Here is a 14,384-nt window from a genome sequence, read left to right as displayed (position 1 = left end):
AGAGCAGACGATATGGTTAAGAATGTTATATTTTAATCATTTAGTTGTTTAAGGAGTTCAGCGATTAGAAAAGAGTACTACAACCTACTGCATTGAACTACAAAGAAAAAATATGGATATAATATTTATTTTCACTTGGAAATAAGAAAGAAGAAAGGACCTACTTATTCCGGACATAGATTTTCTGGAATGTCTGGTAGTAGCTAATCACATTGGAAGTACCATCTTGCAGATGACAAAATGTCTTAAAATCCAATTAAACACAAATATTAGACAGTATCGCAAGATTTTTAACTGTTAAAATATACTTTTAAAATCACTACGTCATTTTACTGCTATGAAATGAGATGTAATCAAAATAATTACACATTTTCCACTAATATTTCCTAAATCATGAATTTAGGCGAAAGGTAGTTTCCACGGTTTTTCATGATTCAATATTTATACTTAATGCACCCTCAACTTAAATTCCACATTTTGCATCTTAAATTTCCTAATATTGCGGGCATTCCTAACCTGAATGATGGAGTCTGCTGTAATTGTAATAAATAACGCTTGATAATGATTTGACAAAATATACTAATGAATTGATATGGACACAGCATTCCATCAAACTTGAGCGTGAAGTACAGCGATACGTGACCGCGGTTTGATGTAATCTTCTCCGGCAAAAGAGGTCGAGCAAATGTGTCTGGCATTATTTTAGGAATAGAAATTAAATAAATTTGAAGTTAATTCACTCTCGAACATAGGCCGCAAGTTTTTCTGAACAGTCTCAGCACATCTCCTCCAATTTAAGGATGATGCACATTACCACCCGCATTGGGCGTCGGGCGAATATGGAGTTCATCTCGTTCCTCTAAAGCATCCGTTATGAGAGGTAGGTTTCATTCGCTCCTCCATATTTCCCGCGGTAAGGTCCGGGATGGAAAATATAATCCTGCATATTTTTTCCTGGAACCGGACGTCGCTCGCGAGCTCTCTTTGCGATGGGTTGACCGGAGGAGGGAGAGTGGAGGAGCGGAGGTTAAACGGTCCCTCTTCCGCTATGCGGCAGGTGCGATTGTGTTTCGAGGGATAAAGCGTAAAGGACACCGTGATGTGGGCGGTGCAACTGAACACCCGCGGGAGAGGATCCTCCGCGGCGCTTCCATTCCCTCCCTCCCGCCCCTCTGCTCCGACCGTCCCGCCCGCCGCTTGCAGGACTGCTCGATTTGCTACGATGGGGAGTCCTCTTATTCTCCGCTTTGAGAAAAACAGAAATGCGACACCGGCGGGGGGCATGGTGCCTTCACGAACGCTCGCCGAAATATAATTATTCCTCTGCCAATAGACCTGGAGCAGGGCGCCCGCGTCTCACCTCTTCACCGATTCACTCAACGGTGTGGTCCACACATGTTGGTTTCTTTCTGGTCTCCAGACGCATGCTTGGCGACAGAGCAACTCAGCGCCGTTCATTGCCGCCACCGCCACATGATTGTTTAAAGAATCGTGCGTGGAACGATGCGTATGACAGCGAGAGCGATCGCTATCTAGGGCAGTACCGTTTGTAGGAGAATTAAGCCGGTGAATAGCTGATATAATGTGTATTATTTTAAGTATTAATATAAACGCCAGCAAAATAGAAATTAAATATCTATAGCAATTCATTCAAATGAGATATAAGTTTTTACCATTTGAATATAAATGTCAGTGTCATCCTAGCGTTCACGTAATTACGACTCTTAGTTTGCTTCTAATCGTTTCACTAATAGTGTTCCATTAAATATTCCAATAAAATTCGTAAGATAAATAAAATTGTATTTACATCATGCTCCGAGATCACCAAGAGAAAGGAAAATAAAGCACAATCAGGATGCATTTCCTTCTTTTGCAGGTTTCTATGGGGTTTTTATTGACTCAATCAGGTAAAACTATTTAATATACTACAAAAGATAGGAGTAGGTTGGAGTTAACGTAGGCTTATCCATAACCTGTACATGTGTCATACCGATCAGGTACTTAGGGCGAATGAGCAAACTTTAGTCAGTCAGTCAGCCAAGGGGTGACAACCAATGCTGCGTGCATTAGATAATCATTGCGATAGGCCTGGGATGAGAATCAATGTGACAATAACAAAAGAGTGAAAAATGACTCAGTTTCAGGCGTAACGTGATGGAAATCCTTCATGATGAAAGAAGACACTTTGCTTTTCTACGCAGACTTTTTTATTACGGCCTAGGTTTCGATATAGCGTATCATCTTCAGGTGAAACCTAAGGATGCTACGCTGTAACGAAACCTAGGTCCTGATAAAAAAATTCTATGTGGAAAAGCAAAGTGCCTTCTTTCATCATAAAGTTCATGAGGTTTTCAAGTAAGAGGTAAGCCTACTTTACCGTTTAAATTAAACGTGGGAAAAACCAGAGAACATAGAGCAGTTTACGTATATTTTAAATTTCTTGGACCAATACAGTCACAGTAGTAGAGTTATTAGAATAAATACGAGTATTTCGATAGGCGCATCTTTCACAAGGAGTAAGGAATTGACGACAGGGACGCTAGGAATGGAGGTTAAGAAAAGACTAGTGGAAACTGACATGGGCGTGGTTTGGTGCGGCTCGGAAACTTGGTCGTTCAAGCCAGATGGTAGTGTAGTGTAGATTAGTGGCTTTCAAGATGTGCATGTTTAGAATAATGGATAAGGTAAGATGGATAGAAGACTAGAAAGACTTGCCGAGCAGTTTGATTGACGATGAAACGCTGAAGACTGTGGTAGAGGGGAGGACGTTAGGCAAGCGAAATAGAGGTAGGCGAAGGATATATAGTATATGTTGGATGGAATGAGGAGGAGAGATGGAATAGTTGGAAGACTTAAGAATACGTAATTGCATCGTGTGATATCGGGTTCTGTCTTGTTAGGCAAGGAAGCGTTTGCGTGTACAGTCTATGTCCATCCAAAACTTATCTTAAACGGTAGGACGCTCTTTACTTAATGCTATCCTCTTTTAATTTTTTAATTTTATTTATTCCATTATAAATTGAAATTATTTTGTAAAAAGTAATTTCTTGAATTCTTTATATTCACTGTGGGGTCACTTTTACGTAGAAATACGAGACATGTACTTACCTTATACGTGCCTTAGTGGTGGTATACACAGTTACTGTATGCACACTTAAGAGTACACACTTACTGGTTGCACACTTAATTGTACAACTTACTGGATACAGCTGTAAAGTAGATTGTAAATATTAAGCCTCTTTCCATTTTGGTGTAATTTGCAGCCAAGATACTCCTTTCTCATTAAGGCAAGCTCTTAAATTTTGCGAAAATATTTCCTTAACGGCACGAATCTCACTTCAAAAAGTTGTGTATATAAATACAAACTGTGTCAACAAACCTAAGTTAAGCCATCGTACGCTATCTTTTTCCCATTATAAAGAAAAAACTTCCCACAAGATAAAGTAAGATGGGCTAAAAATCAGAGATTGTGAGGCAGAATGAGTGTGACAACATTTTTACGTCTCTGGGCCAGAGATGACGATAATTTTCTGAGAGATGCAGTGAGGGGAAAAAAAGTGTCCTTTCAAAATGAAAAGAAGTCGCATTTGAAGGGAAGCAACACCTTCCCTCGAAAAGAAAAAAGGCCGTACAGGAATAGATGTAATCCGCCTAATTTACCTACCTCTTTTTCCTTCTCATATCCGATTCGAGATAGATAAAGAGAGTAGATGTTTACGAGTCGCGGAAAATGAGTGTCCGCATCAAAGCAATCCTCTCCCCGCTTAACTCCCTCGCTCCTGACACTGCGACCTTTTTTTCCCTCCCCGTGCCGCCACCAGATACCTCATCTCAGATTGCGACGACGACGAGGAAACCCTTCCTCTTTACCCAAACTCCCGGCACAACAGACTCACTTCCCTATCGACTCGGTATCACGTCCTCCAAATTTAGTTTCACCTCGAGATAAGCGGAGCAGACGTGTCAACCAACCCACCCTCCCGCCTTCCTGCCAAGCCCTGACTTTTCTTCTTCCTTCTCCCTCTCTCTCTTCCTCCCTGTGTATCTACCTCTTCCCTTGTCCTCAATTTCCACTCCTTTGTTTCTCCTAAACGCTCCAGCTATTTCAACTCCTACGTTCCAGTTCTCATCCTTTCCAATATCCCTTACTTTCCTTGGGCATATTTTCGTTTACGGAATTATTTCATTGCATCAGCAGTTAATAGGGCTTTTTTAAATGTTAAATTTCCTTCCGCATTTTTACTTCTACTTTGGCAAATTTAACCCTTTAGCAAAGTCAAAATCCAAGATGCTGGTCGAAATGTGGCTCTAAATTGCTTCAGCCTCGGAATATTGTTATCTAATGCTTCTCATACCTTCGTTGACACACCTACCCTCTTAAGCAACTATATTAATTGGTCTCCATTTTTCATGTCCACCGTATAATTTTGCACGTATTCTTATTAATATCTCCTGTTTTTTTTTCTTTTTTCCAATTCAATCTTATATTTCTCAAATGATCTTCTCTATTGTTTATTCCGTTCTACATTTATTTTCAATTCTGCATATTTTTCAATTTTCATTCGCATAACCTTCACTGTTACCTCTGCTTCACCTGATTCCTCTGTACCTTCGCATCCAATCTCCCGTCTACCTCTCCATTCCTGTAATCCTCATTCTTTCTGTTTACATTTTCTCCCTCGTGGCCTTTTAGGTGCACTCTTGGTTATCTATGGTCGGAATCACTTCCCGAAATGTTCTCTCTTCCTCGGGTGACTGTGTGAGGATAAGATGAAGGATAGATGGGGATCTTGCCCCCCTTCCCGGACTTTTTTTTCTTTGAGCTTATGGTGGTTGAGGGAAAATATTATACGCGTGCGCAGTTCGACAATAAGAGATCCGAGAAGAGGAACTGAGCGCGTTAGAATCCGACTCCGCCTTACGAGAGTTCTCTTCCCTCCCTGCTCGCCCCAATATCTGACGATCCCTACTCCCCTGAGAGAAAGGGAGATAGATGTGTACCAAGAGAGGAAGAGGATGAGAGGGAAAAAAGATGTCTCACACTCTCTTAAACGGTTGCACTCAAAGCTGCGGTCTGTCGGGGATCGCCTTTCTCTCACCTTTTCCCTACCTCTCTCTCTATATATATAGAATGAATATACATATACTATATACATATACTATATATATATATATATATATATATATATATATATATGTATATGTGTGTATATATGTATATCAGTCATTACTTCTATTTCTTCCGATGAAGACGTAGTTGAATTCCGTTGAAATGATCAAGAAATAACGCGTGAGTGATCTTTTCATGTGTCCTTAAATCGTTTGTTGCTGTCAAAGTTTGTTATTCAACACTTCCGTGTTACTTCGACGAAATTATATATATATATATATATATATATATGTGTGTGTGTGTGTGTGTGTATATATATATATATATATATATATATATATATATAAGCACAGATGTAGATTTTTAAAACATAGAAACACAAAGAAAGGACAATCACATATGTAGTTTTGACATTTCGACTGCACGACTATCGTCATCAGAATGGCGTTCTTGGGGAAGAGCGGAGAGGATATGTGCTGGGGAGGGGTGAGGGAAAAGGAGGTAAGGGACCAATAGGAAATGAACAAGGGGGTGGGAGGGCATATGTAGGTGGCTATTGAATTCATTCGGTGGGCTTGGTTCAGCCCGGGGGGTTTAAATGACTGGGACACCCAGATATGCGCCATCTTGCGGATTCTCACCTCTATGATACTCGCAGATTTGGGAAGGGTTTCAATCACCGAAACGGAGAAGCAGTCATCAAAAGATTGGTGGTGGGAAGCATTGTGAGTAGGGATGGGATAATTAAGGAAGGTGGGAGATTTGGTGGAATAGCGGTGGTGCGGAAAGAAAGGGAGGCCGTGCATTCGCCCACTTAGAAGGCAGGGCAGAAGTTACAGGAGAGGCGATATATAATGTTTTTTGAGGTGCATTTGGCGTCGGTTTTGGAATTGGTAATAAGGGAGGGGAGGGTCTAAGAAGATGGCAGCATTTTCAGCGTGGGCGGTTGCATGTTACGGATAAGAGCGGGGAAGAGACGGGGGTGCTCGCAATTGGTTTTGTCGACTTGAAGATGTCTCGTAAGTTCAACAGGCGTTTAAACGAAACGAAGGGACAATATAGGAATTAAAGTGATGTGGACTGACTTATTATTAATTAGGAAGAGGTCACGGGTTAAATGTTTAATTTTGTGGGTTCCGGGGAAGAAAGCGGTGATAAGATTAGGCCATTTGGGCGGTTTGGTATTTTATTGGTTTTGTGAATTTTTGGTAGCAAATAGAAATGGGGGGGTCTTAGGATTAGGTGGCAAAAGATTGGATATCTTTGGGAGAGAGACCTTCTTTGGGACCAAAATTGGATAGAAAAGAGAAAATATCCGTATAATATGAAGGGTTTGCATCTTTGGGGAGGGGGGGGATAGCAAGAAAGGTCGTTTAGGCGAAATGCCTCAGCGTCGTAGTCTTTTTTGTTTAGCACGACAACTGATGACCCTTTGTCCGCCGTCGTGATTATGATATTTTTGTTTGACGCTAAACGTCTGACAGCTTGTCTCTCCGAGGTGGAAAGGTTATCTGGTGGTTTTAGGGAATCTATAATATTTGCATCAAGGGAGATGAAATGAAATAAGGCCTTGGGGATAGACTACATACTGTACCTGCGGAACTACTGAAAGGTTTAGGAAAATGTAGGAGGAAGAGTCTATATGGACTGATTCGTAGCATCTATGAGGAAGGAATCTGGCCGGAATACTTTGTGAGATCAGTGTTAATTTATACACCAAAAAAAGGAAAGGCTACATCATGTGAGGACTACAGAAGAATAAGTTTGATTTCCCACGCAGCTAAAGTAGTTCTCAGGATCATCAACAAAGTGATGGAGAGCAGGACACAAGATTACTTTGGGGATGAACAGTTTGGGTTTAGGAAGGGTAGAGGCTGGCGCGATGGCATTGCAGTTATGAAATGGGACAAAACTAATGAGCATATTGCATAAAATAGGAATAGATTGGAGGGAAAGGAGGCTAATCCGCAATCTGTACATATCTCAGACTGCTCAGGTCCGGGTGGGAAACGGGGAGTCCGGATGGAAAGTGTTAGGAAGAGGTGTAAGGCAGGGTTGCCCATTGTCACCGGTGCTATTCGACGCATATGTGGAGGATATGATTAAAGAGGCATGGGAAGAACTGGAGATAGGAATGAAAGTCGGCGTGGAATCCATAAAATCAGCTAGGTTTGCCTCAGGCTAAGAAGTACTAGGCTAGGAAGTACTAGGTATGGCGGGCGAAGATAGGGGTTTGTTGGGAGAAATCCTTAGGAAGCAGGAAAAATGGATGAAGGGCGTATTGACTGGTGGTGGGATACTGCAAACCGTAATAGAGGGGAGAATGTTAGGCAAACGAGGAAAGGGAAGGAACAGGATATGGATGTTGGACGGGATGAAGGGAGAAAGAACGTACTCACATATGAAGAGGGACCTGATGTAGAATAGGATGTTGGATTCTGTGTTTTGTGAGGAGTCACAAAATATTTATTTAGTAGTCCATCCAAAAACTTTCCTTAACCGGTAGATTAGAATGAATAGATATGTATATACACATATATTATATATACATATATATATACATATATATACATATATATACATATATATATATATATATATATATATATATACATATATATACTTATATATATACATATATATACATATATATACATATATATATATATATATATACTTATATGTACATATATATACATATATATACATATATGGGAGGCATATCGAACCCATGCCCTCCGGTCAGTAGTCCAACGTTCTACCCCTCGACTCTTACGTCCCTCATATATACGAATACATACAATACATGTGTAGCCTGTGATAGAAGGGATAACGTTAAACAAGCGGGGCAAAGGTAGGAATTAGATGGGGGTGCTGGACAGAATGAAGGAAGGATGTGTGCGGAATTGAAGAAAGGCTAGCGTAGAATGTCAGGTGGTGTTTTGTTAGAAGAGGCAAACTTCATTGTTCTCTATCCTGTGTCCCTCCAAAATATACCTACAGTGGTAGAATGCTCATTTTAAGTATATATATATATATATATATATATATATATATATATATATTTAATTATTTGTGGTTATTCATCTTATCTCATTTTAGTCGCGTTTCTGCTTCGCAAAGGAACTCGTTCTTGCGGAAGAGTGAGGGGAGAGAGGTAAAGGAGAAATCACGGATCGGTGCACAGATAAGCGACATCTTCGAACTTGACATTCAGGATTTGACTCCGGACATCAGGTGGATGTCCATTCCCTTTCCCACCTCTCCCCCCCCCCAATCTCCTTCAGCATCCGTCCGGACCCTGTACAAATCTTCCGTGCTCTCCATTTCTACGCGCCTACCATGGCCATTCCTAGTTATTTTCCGGATATCGAACCCTACACAATGGTGTTATTTTGTGCTATTTTTCGAAGCAGCCCTGATAATTTCCTTGGACAGGACATGCTAAGATTAACGAAATGGGATCAGTCATTAAATTAATCAGTATTTACAATTTCGGATGAATTAAAGCTCCGCCGGCTTCATTAATGTTCATATATTGAAAAATTTGTAACCAATGTGATAGATAAACAGGTAAATACCCACAAAAATGGAAAACAATATTTACATCAGGTCTCCCAATACAGTACTCGCCTGAGATGAAAATGAAAGTTCAAGAAACAAGAAAGGGAAAAACACGATAATAGCAAATTGTCATGGGACACTGGAGAAGCCTGAATAGTTTTACAATGAGAGAAAGGCTTGCATTCCAAATTTAATGAACCTACTTATGTCCAGCGAAGTCACCCCTTGAGAAAAAACACATGAAAGGTACTTGTAATGTAGGCGATAAAAGTAACGTATTATTCAATTTCCCTACGCAAATTTAAAGGGAACATTCCGGTGGAGATACTGGGATTGGAAGGCATTTCGGTCCCATCTGTGTTTTGTCAAGAAAGACAAGGAAATTGTCGATGTGCGGTTTGGTAGCCTGTATCCATCCAAAACTTACCGTAACCGGTAAATTACCGATAATAATAATAAGGCAACTACATGGTAAACTTAGCAAGTCAAGTTTTACACTGTTGATATAATAGCAGCCACCACAAAAACAGCATCGCTTTATGTAATTTCTCTCGTAACGTTCTTGTCAACAGAAATATTATTGAAGGATTCCTAAAACTGAACATTAGTGTAATATCACGCTATCTTACAAATATCAGTGATTGTGTAGCGTGTGGAAGTATAATCATACGAAAAAAATGCTTCATGCGAAAAAAATCATCTGGACTCCAGCAATAGTTCTGTTAGAGCCTTTTACATATCCAATAATTATTTCAACTTTTGAGCAATTATTTAAAACTATTACTTCATATAGATTAGTCCTATTCCGATTCCGCCATATTTTCTGCTCCTGTATAATTATTTAAAAATATTTTCAAAGATAAATTAGTTTTCGTCAAGTTATCTGGAAATTTTGAATTTGATTGTACTATTAAGTAAAGTTTTAACTTGTGTGCTTTCATTTCTGCAATTATCCCTTTAAAGTTATTTGATAGCTTAACATATTGAGGCTTTATCAGCTGCTGCATGGGTAATGATATTTACATAGCCGTAGGTTTTAAATTGTTATCATGGACGAATATGAGATATGCTTGGGCAAATGCTGAAACAACTCTGACTGGTAGTCACGCTTTTGGAACAGCATCTGCAATAAACATGGTTATTTGAACCGATATTACTAGGGTACTAACGTCTATATTTTCAATATGTCTCTTGGATCCTATATCTTTTCCGAATCTTGTCTTCGCACTTGTTTACCTTGCTTCTTTATACTATTTTTTCACATCATATTTCATAGAACCTAATCTTAATAGAGTTTTTACGACTGACATAATTTTTTTTCCTGGCGAGGATATGGTAGATTTACTGGTACTTGGGCTTCTCATTTATTGTACTATCACACAGTTATTTCCCCAGTGAACTCTAGCTTATGTCAGTTTTTAGATATAATAGTTACCCATATCTGCGGCACGAGGGCGTTTGGCTTAAGCCTTTGATTTAACCGTCATTGACAACGCATCCCGAGCACCCGTCCGAACACCACGTCTTTATTCCAATTTGCGGAGTCCCTCCTCCTCTTTTCCCTCCTTCTATCCCCACTTTTCCATCTGCGCCTCCCTCCACCTCGTTCTAGCTCCACAAAAAGTCTCCCGACCATTCAAATCTCCCAATCCCACAACCAACAAACCACCAAAACCTTTATCTCACGAAAAAATCCAACCGTAACTCTCATAGGCAGGGCCTGTGCCGTCTCCCTCCGTTTCGCACCATCCCTCCCTCCCCCGATTTTCCATCCCTCCGTCACCCGCAAAATACGCTGCCTGTCCTCCCTTTCCCCTCCGCCCCAGCCCCACGCCACGTTCTAAACCCCCCATCCCCGTCGTCCCCAGTCTCCCCCCGTTAAACAGAGCCTCTTCCTCCCCCGCTCATTCCAACACCCCCTTCCTAAGTCCTCTCCCACTCCCCTTCCAACCCCTCCTACCATGCCAGCGCAAGCGAGAGCAGCAGCAAGCTCTTTACCTCTTCAGCCGCAGCCTCCTCCCGGATTGTGTACTGCGCGATTCTTATCTGCTGCTTCTCTCTTCTCCCGTTCTCCTTTCTTCTCTCCCCTTCCAGCCTCCGTCTCCGGCCCCCCTTTAAACCCTACTCCTCCCCTCCCACTCCCCCCTCACACCCGGGAGGGAGGGGTCGAGAGGGGTCCTTTCTGTCCCTCATAGCACTCTGCCCTCACCATCCCGGCACCCCTTCCCCCGAACCCCGGCCAACCCCCTCCCTCTCTCTGTCTCCATTGGCGCCCTTATCTCGTTCTCTTTTTTCGCTCATCTGCGTGGGGCGTCCTCTTACTCACGGCACACGACAGGGAAATGCTTGCTGTCGGGGAGGAGTCGCTCGGTTTGAGGGAAGGGCGGCGAGAGGGAAGGGTGCGCTCGAAAGTACGCACACGCTCCACTGGGGGACGTATTGCACCCTGGCGTGGTTGAAATAATCGCGACCGTTGGACGTATTCCCTTTAAATGAGATGTATTGAGGAGTTTGGTGAAAGTTTGCATGTGCTTTGAAGAAACCACGAATTAGGATGCATAAAATGAACGGTTTCACTCGCTCATTTCGAAATATTTCCATTTCCTTTTCCTGAGGGAGCATGAGAAATTAAATCTAAAAAGCGATAAAGGAAGATAATTGTCTCTCGTGTGACAAATGGAATAATTATTTGAAATACTGTAAATATATGAGATCTCATTCGTCACAAAAATTTAGCTCAAGGCCCTGAAGTACAAATTTGATATGAAGAATTATTTTGATTCCATACCGCCCCTCGTAATGTGCACATTTATGCGGTTAGGGTTCGCAATTAGTAAATTAGATTAGTTAATAAACGAATAATATTTAATTTAAGTTCGGAATACTTAGTTCAAATTTATTTACAAATATATCTAAATTAGAGATTAAGAAAACTACCTGTACTACCGATTCCATGGTGAAATAAATTTCGATGAAATGTTTTATTATCAATTTCGGATGAAGTACTTACCACAAAGTCAAATCTTGGCCTCGCCTCTGAGTATTCTTAGCTGGCTGAGAATATCATATGTTTTTATTGCATTTCAATCAATCATTCATGATACAATTTAACGAACAAAAACAAATTGTTTCAAATTGTTGGAAAATCATTGTTTAATATTAACACCTTAATTGCGTTAATTAAAGTTACCTCTTATAAAAAACTAATGCTCAGGCGTTACCTCAAAATACAGAAAATGTACGTTTCTAAAATTCACCTAAAGCGATCTCTTACATGGCATTGCAACCACGATTCCATTGTGCAGGATTCAATTTTCAATAATCATGCTGTATACAAAATTGAAAAGACGTGAACTTGTTTGTGCAGTTGATTTTCATCATTTTAACTTTCTGCAGTGATGTATCATCCGGTGCCTGTGTGCTTTTTAGTTGCGGATTTCAAAGTGTTAACGGAGGAGATAACAACATTTAATCCTCAAGTGTGAAAGATAAAATTAAAGAGGGGCGGAGGGGCTGAGAGCGAGAGAGAGAGAAATGAATGTGTATCTCGTCCTCGCTCCCTCTCGCCAGATTTTGACGGAGAAGTTGGTAAACACGGCCGAGATAAGGATAGAAAGAGAGATGTAGATTTGCGGAGGTAGTGAGCATCAGTAGTTGGCGAATATGTGGTTATGCGATGATACTCTCCCTGGGAAAGGGCGTTTAAAAGCGATTGATAAGGATCGTCGCTCTTGGAGTTAGTCCAGACGGGGAAGATAGGGGGAGACGACGACGGGAGTGGGAGAGAAAAAGAAGGAACAGAGAGGGAGAGGATTGAGCCGCCATTTTGAGACGAGACGCGGAGGTGGCTGGGAAGACAGTCCGCAGAGGAGAGCGCATGGAGTGGACTTGCGGAGTAGGGGATGAGGGGAATAGAATTGAAGAGATAGTGGGGTAGGAGAGATGGAACATGAGCAGATCTTCTATCTGTTAGACCCTTTATTTCTGCCTACATATCTCGGACTAAGAAACTTAATACTCTCGTCCAGGGTATCTGTTTAAGCACCTCTCTATCGAGATAAAAAAAGGCCTTTAAAAAGTCGTAGCAGTGGGTCAAAACAAGGGAGATAACCTTACAAACGATCATTTTACTGGCGTTTGGAGTGGGTTAAAGAGCGATCTGTAGGAGATATTTCATAATTATTTCCTCGCTAAATTCGTGAATAAATCAAGAAAAAGATCTAAGCGACGGAATGAATCTAATCAGGAAAGGCTTGTATCGCTCTTTTCATTGTTAACAGACTATATTAACCAAATAGAGTAGAGATTACAATTTGTGTTTGATGACTTATTCCATTACAACATATACTGCTCTTTAAAATGATAAAATTCACATTCAATGTACACCAGAAAATTTGAATACTGTATGCAAGATACTTATGTAGTTCCGCTGAGACTCACAGAAGACACTATATGGTCGTCGTATATTAATTTACTGAAATGCCGAAATACGGCTTACGACTATAAAGGACATATCTCATGAATGCTACATATCGCTCATGAATTTTAATCCTAAACTATTGTAGTTGATTCCCTGTTGATATTCCACATGAAAGCTATCAAATATATTTGCATAATTTTGGCATGAAAATTGTTTAAATTTCCTTTCATCATTTTTGAGGTATTTTTAATCCTTGGATCGTTGTATTCTTGTGCTTTTAAAATATTTTCGATAGATAGAGTAGATAAAAGAAATAAAAACGCATTGTGAAGTGCATTGGAAGGACTGGCAACTAATTCGACATCTGTATATTCGGAGGAGTAGCATTAGAGTTTAAACCTCTTTTTTTAAGCCTTTGTGTTGTGAGGATGAGTTACTAAGGCTAACATTGGAGAAATTAATTAGGACAGGGGAGAGCTATGTTTAATTGTGGATGCTTGGGTCAATGCTAATGTTATTACATAGTAAATTAATTTCAGTTGTTACAGAAATTCTGCGAAGAATACGGGATAAAGACATATTAGAGTTAATTTAAAATGACGAAATTCTCAAGAAAAAATGAGGATGGCTAAGTTTATAATAAAAGTTGAATGTACAATTAGAGGAAATCGAACAGTTCGCATACTAGGGGAATATTTTAGAGGAAAATGGGCGTAATAGTAAAGGAGTAGGGAGAATAAACGCGCCGCCGAAAGAAGAACTTACTTTACAGAGGAGGTAACTGCTGAGAGACATGCTGAGTAAAAGATAAAAATGGTAAATATTTTAATATGGAGCATAGACCTTGATCTTTTAAATTTGGATATGGGGAACATTTTTTGAAATGGATTAGGTAGATGAAAGCTATCCACGAAGTTTTTAATATGGAGGAGGATGGTTGGGAGAATCTCAGTGTAATTCGAAAAGGGCAGAATCGGTGCCTGGCAGAGATGTTGATATGTCGTGGAATGCAATTAACCATTGGTAAAGGGATGAAAATTTTATGTGCAGGAAAGAGGGAAGAACATACAAGATGCTTGAATAGTTGTATGGGTCAGTCAATCCCATTTCTTCAATTTGTAAACTACGTTTTATGACGATAATTCTTTAAAATATTTGTTCTCTATCAACGCAGTATGGTTTTATGCGTTAACATGTCCTCGTAAGATACGTATTTGTAAACCTCCATTAAATACGCTGGCCAGGTGGAGAATACTTGTCTAATTAAAAATAAATACAAGCTGAGGTATT

This window comes from Hetaerina americana, unplaced genomic scaffold (genome assembly GCF_022747635.1).
Source record: "Hetaerina americana unplaced genomic scaffold, ioHetAmer1.1.p SCAF_3, whole genome shotgun sequence".
Taxonomy (NCBI): Eukaryota; Metazoa; Arthropoda; class Insecta; order Odonata; family Calopterygidae; genus Hetaerina; species Hetaerina americana.
This window is presented reverse-complemented; position numbering follows the sequence as displayed.